Source organism: Puntigrus tetrazona, chromosome 12, assembly GCF_018831695.1.
Source record: "Puntigrus tetrazona isolate hp1 chromosome 12, ASM1883169v1, whole genome shotgun sequence".
Classification (NCBI taxonomy): Eukaryota; Metazoa; Chordata; class Actinopteri; order Cypriniformes; family Cyprinidae; genus Puntigrus; species Puntigrus tetrazona.
Genome location: NC_056710.1, coordinates 3,215,083 through 3,221,785, shown reverse-complemented (window position 1 = coordinate 3,221,785; position 6,703 = coordinate 3,215,083).

The following is a 6,703-nucleotide window of genomic DNA, read 5'->3' as shown; positions in this document are numbered from 1 at the left end:
CCCTCAGAAATTCTGTCATTTTTTTGTTTTTGTGGATAAATAATGAAACACATACCTTTAATTAGTTTGATCTCTAATTAAGCAAACTTTATTTTTGACAAAGAGGAGTTACTATTAAAATTAAAACATGGAAGAAATATTGTTTAATCCTCAGAAAATATCATACAAAAATGTATTAAACAAAAAATTAGTAGTGGGCTATGTACATTCTACTGAAAAATGGGCACAATGACTTTGAAATTAGCTGGATTTAGATGCACATTTAGCCATGAATAACTTTACAGTTCTGTCAATGTGATATGATGCTAGTTTTACTCAAATCAAATGGTAAAATGGTAAAATAATTCATTTTCAGGTGAAATGCATAGCTATAATAGATAAGCATTGGTTTTAGTGGTGGGAAGTGCGGTAATTCTCAATTATTTGAATCTTTTGAATATGTCACAATCTATTTTTTTCGTTCACTGATTGGGTCACTGATTGTCTGTTTCTGCATGAATAGCTTTTCTTCAGAGAGAGCATGCAGCCATGTTAGCGGATGGGAGACGGATGACTTCATCAACGATCCGCCAAAGTCCCAACTGGACCAGAGTGGAGAATGGAAGGAGACCAATGAAGAGATCAGTGGGTGCGCTTCAGAAAACAACAACAGCACAGAGGACAAGAAGAAGGGAGAGGATGATGAAGAACTGCGATCTCAACAAAGGTAGAGCGTTGCGCAGGCAAAAACAAGTTTTTGCCACTGAAATTCATTTTGCTTAAACTATAAGCCCACTTTGGCACAATAATGTTCAAATAGCATGTTATATTAGAATTGGAACAACAGATGAAAGAAGCTAATAAATGGCTTGGCTTCAGTTCTAATTTCTGTTCATCCCAATCTTCAGGGCCATTCGGTGTGTCGTGCATGTTAGAGGTTTCTGAGAATATAATTTTATTTTTCTCTCTGAATGCACCACACAAACTCAGACTCAAGTCAATGCATTTAGCTCCTCGTCAACAGTCCAAATGCAGCTGTTTCATTTTCTTATATTTGGACAATTCCAGGAATTTTCTTCTGCTTTAAGATACAAAGCTAGTCGAATACAATGCAATTCTCATCTGCAGTCAACGAAGCGCAGCTGCTTGTATAAGACCTTTGTCTTCCTGTGTATTCGGTTTTTTTTAATTGTGTGGCGTTTTGTTTTGGTGTTCAGCAAACATAGCAGCTTAGCAAATCTGTGCGTCCTTGTAACATCTATGCCGGCGGGGTGTTTCCTCTTTTCCTCTTGTTTTTCTCAAAAAGCAAATGAGAAACAATAAAAGCACAAGCCATAATATGCTGAGTTTTATGTATTTTCTGTAAAATAAGTAAAGGCAGCCTGCTTTATTAGTGTTGTTAGCTGGATTTATTACGTGAGTTTAGCTGCTTCAATTCTTTTTTTTTTTACATGTTGCTTACTACAACAAGAAAAGTGTACAGGGTATAGTGTGTGCTTGTGGATATAAATAACTGGTGAAAAGTTTGGAGCAACTAGATTTTTAACTTAAAAAGAAGTCTTTGATTTTCACCAGGGCTGCATTTCTTTGATCATATATGCAGCAAAAACTGTTTAAAATAACCTTTTAACATTATTTTAAAATGCATTTTCTCTGTAATGGCCATTATTCCAGTCTTCATTGTTATGATCCTTCAGAAATCATTATATTATGCTCATGTGGTGATCAGTTATTTTTTGGTGCTCAAACAGTAATAACGTTCTCATTATCAGCGTTGACTTTTGATAAAGTTCAAAACAGCTTTTCAAATAGAAATCTTTTGCAATATTATAAATGTCTATAGGCGTAGGCTTTTGGATGATTTTCAATGCATTGTTACTTCCAAAAATAAACACGTTCAAGGCAAATTAACTTTTTATATTTCATTATATTACGAACTTATATTACTAATTTTAATTATTCTAAAATTATGACCAGTAATGCAATTAAAAAAGTTTTTTAAATATTTTAGTGAAACGTTATCTCATGACATACCTTTTTAAACTTTATTTAAATGTTTCTTTTCAATAAGATTAAAAAAACGGCCCATTTTAAGCAACCTGTCATGTGATTTTTCTCTCCAGCTCTTCAGCATGCTGGCAAGCACATGGAGGACAGTATTGTGGCGTCATACACTGCATTGCTTTTGGGTTGTCTGTGCCAGGGGAGCCCTGTAAGTAACACACTTATTTCACCTCACCTCAGTTTTTCCCATTTTGTATTTTTGATTCATACCTTGTGGCTCTGTCTGCTCAGAACCTGCATTTTCCTCATATTGTTTATTATTAAGGTCAGAGTATGCATTTAGTTCTGCCAAAACCACTACTGTTCAGCTAGTTACCCTTTCTGTCCTGGACAAGAAGTGATACTTGTGCCCTTTAGTAGTAGAATGAGGACACGAGTAGTGCTTTAGGTCAGGACAAACCCAGGCTAGGCCAATAAAAGTACAGCGTTTACTATTAAACTCTTTTTATTTATTAATATTCCTTTTGGTTTGCAGGGTTTGAGTGTTGTTTGTCTAAATTGCTGTTTTCAAGTTTCAGGGCAGGTATCAGAAGAAAGCTGCCTGTGTTGTGTCTGCTGCAGTATTAATGGATTTATTTTCAGGGCGTTAATAGGTGGGGTGTAGAATCGAGCTGTAATGGACTCCTCTGTTTCTCTTTCCTTACCACTCTTTTTGCTTTCTGACTGACGCGTGCGACCAATATCTGTCTCGCCAGTAAACGCATAGCCCAGATGCAGGCGCAAAAAGAGACGCCATTTATACTGTTCAGCTTTAGCCCAATTTTTTCTTTTGATGCGTGTTTGCACACTTTGAAGGTCGTAAGTTTGATTCTGTTTTAGAAAAACAGATTGACTCAAAAATAGGATTCTAAGCATACGCATCTTCCTGTTTGCAGCTTCAGATTCCGTGTTAAGGGGGCATCAGAGGAGGGAAATATTTGATTTGGATCTGTTTCTGAAGATTGAGTACCATAAGAGACTAAGAACCCATCTTGGGAAAGAAATGATGGCCACAGTCAGAGAGAGTGCTGATGCTTTGATCAACAGAAACTTGCTTTAGAGTCTCCAGACTCTTTCAGCGCAGGCCTGAAGTGCACTGTAACTTATACGGGAGGAATGAGCTGCTAATGCTGCCTCTTTCAGATGAATGTGGCTACTGTGAGGGGAAAACACTGCCAAAGGGGATTTTTCTGTCATGACAGAAATGCTGAAGAAGTTCTTGAATTTCACTTGAACCTTACAGTAAGTGCACAAGTGTTAGCAATTGACCAGTATAGAGGGTGGTTTTATATTATGATTGCTACAAAAGTCAGTTGAGTAATTTGATTTTGCCAGTTATCACAGGTCCCGGCAAAGTTGGCATCAGCCTGGATTTCCCTTGACATAAAAAGTTTTACTAATTATTATTGGAAAAAAAATTCTGTGATAAACAGCAGCTTGTTTCTTACATATTACGCAAATCTCTGCAAATTAACTGTAGCTAAATAGAATAGAAAGTAGTGCAAATCTGAACCTAGACTCTAAATATAATGTACTCACAGTCGCTTTGCTTCTGTCACTATTAAGGTTACTGATCACAAATTCCTCATAGTTTGCAAGTGTGAGTAAAAACAAAATGCAATGTTTTTTTTATTATAATAATTCATTTTATTTATAAGCTTTCTTTCAAGATTCTCGGGGACACCTTACAATAATAAAATACATAATTTCAAATGAAAGAAAACAATAACGCAATGAAAAATAATATAAAAACAATACCCAGTAGCATGACTTAATCACTTGGGCTAATCGGAAAAAAGTTTTATGGCATGATTTTTAAAATTGAAAGACTAGAACTAATACACATTATGTCTGAGGTAAAGTATTCCAAATCATTAGAGCAATGCAACTGAAGGCTCTACATCCCATGGTAGTCAGACATACAGATGGTACAAGAGTCACAAAAAGCGGAAGACATAAGAGAATCGGGTAGGTGAATGATCACGTGCATTTTGGATATAAAGGTGCGAGATTATAAAAGGCCTATAAGTAAAATCATAAATTGTATTCGATATCTAATTGGAAGCCAATGAAGGTGCCTTAATACTGCAGTGTTAAGCTTCCAGTCAAACACCACTGAGAGAAGAAAATTGCAATAGTAGACGTATCATTAACAAAGATATGGTCACACTGTTTTACTTTTAGAAGATAATGGGTTTGTGTTAACAAGAGACCAAAAAGCCCATTGAGACAATAAAATAAATCACTTTTCTTTTTTTTTTTAAATGACATGTATATTTAAAAGAAAAAGATCTGGCTCTCTGTTTTTGGAACTTTTTACATTAGAGTTTTATGTGCTCTCTAATATGTATTTACAAATGCACACATGAAGGCAAACCTTAAAACTATAGTAAGTCATTGTTACTTATTAACATTTGTGTAATTGTATTGTAATAAGAGCACATTATAATATATACTTGACCCATGAGAGAAGTACCATTTCTGTTAATTGGCTTAGTGGCTAAATTGCACCAATATTATCTGAAAAATGGCGAAGATATCGATTTTTGAAACGGCTCTGTCACTAGAAATTATTTGACATGAATATAACAAGTAGAAAGCGAGCATATCGTGATCCTGCTGTAATATCAATACTAATGTTCTACCTCATTTTATGAGGAAAACCAGTATAGTTATGCTGAACATTTTGCGTCTTTTTGTTTCTTACAGTGTGATGTAGGCAATCATGAGACAGAAGTCCATCTCCAGGGTCATTGATTATCTGGAGGAACACTGCTAGTGTGTTTGCAGAGCTCACGCACAGACCTCAGATCACTGCTGCCCAGCCCAACACACCTGGGAAAAACTATCATCATCATCATCAGCAGTACCTTCCTCATTCAGACTGTAAAGAGGTAAATCTAAAGCACATCATACGCAGAACTCTGTTAAAAAAGATGATGTTTGATTGAGCTTATCACACAATATTTTCACCCATTTCGTCTTAATGTTTTTGTTACTTACATAAATTTGTGTTCCTCATCATCACAGTCCTCCCTTAACTGGAGTCTATTGATCAGTCACCTTGGAAGCTGGATTTCATTGGCAGAGGAAATGTAGAGAGTGGCTTTGATAAAATTTGTGACGACGTCTCCTCTGCTTGTTTTAATTTCTACCTCTCCAAATCTCGGACTTGAAAGAGCTCTGCAGCTGATTCGAATCGACGGAGGCTAATCCAAAACCGCGTTAGAGATTCTGGTCCTCTTTGAAATGCCGCGAAAGACATGCCCTCCTAGTTCAAATCCATTCTCTCACGCTGCAGGATGTAATCCTTCTGTGCTGCACTGATTGCGTTTTTAATCGATATAAAGCTATGTCAAAGGTCCGCGAATGAATAAATTACATCACTTTCCAGGCATTCTTCGCTTAGAGCAGGAAAGGGACAAAGTGTTTTTTAGAATGTTTTAGTAGTGTTGATTTTTTTTTTTTTAACCGTGATTGTCCAAATGCCAGAACGTTAACTGCTAGTGTTAACAACCCTGATGTCTCAAACCCTTACGACAGTCAGATTTATCAAATCGTGCAATACGCCGGAATTCTGCTTGGCTGGTGAAAGCGTTGTGCAAGAGAGAAACGATTAGAGGTGGGAGTTTTTGATGCTGCAGAAAATCTCTATCCACTGGTTTTTGAGTCGTAACAGGCTGCCAACCCTAAGGTCACCGAAAATCTCCTGCATGCGCTCCTACTACTGGAAGTTTGGCTAGAGCCAAAGTTACTATGAGAATTGGGTGATAAATGCAATAGCAATGCTGGATTCTGTCTAGCAGTGACCACAGTGACCTCTCCTGCCGCTCAAGTGAGCCAAACGGCGGAAGTTTCTTCCTACATTTCATACTTAGTTTGTGGGGTCGTAAAACTACTTAATGAATAAGTCCTCTGGTTTTTATGGTTGGTGCCTTGAATACTAGATTGAATTTAGCACTTGACGCCTCTCTGATAAGGTTTCAGTAGATTCCAATTTTAACCGAAACGATGTTGCAATCTTCTCTCAAGGTTGTTTTCAGAAGCGCTCTATTGTTTGTTCTGCGCCTTCGCGTGCGCCTACTAGCTGACGCTTTGTTGCTGTCCATTGACTGTAATAGACTGGAAATAACTTCCAATCCACACAGCTTGGAGAAAGCAAAGCCAAGGATCTTTTTTTTTTTTTTTTTTCTTCACAGCCTTTTTGGTTCACTCCTGTTACACTTGGAACACTGTGGGTTGAGTGTTTCCGGGCTGTTCTGGGCACAGTCCTGCATTCTGCATCTGAGCTCCAAACATCACAACCGGGATGATTCACACAGCGGGAGACTGGATGAAACAACCTAGAGCTATAAATACTCATTATAAATATGTGGCTGTTGAAGGAACTAGATAGACTACTTTCAGATCAATCGTTTTATTTTATACATAGCATTTTCTCAGTTGTTTTTGAGTAGAGTTATGAAAATGACAACTGCAGGAACATAAAATTTGTACCAATTTCAGAATAATGTCTTTGGTTACGTGTACATAATTTTAGCATAAATAAAAAAGAATTGCTACTTTCAGTACTTTTTACTTGTCATTTTTGTTGTCTGATTGGCATATTACAAGACTATGCTGTTGCTACCAATTATTGGGAGTAATGCATTACAAGTAAACCTTGTAAGTTATGTAATCA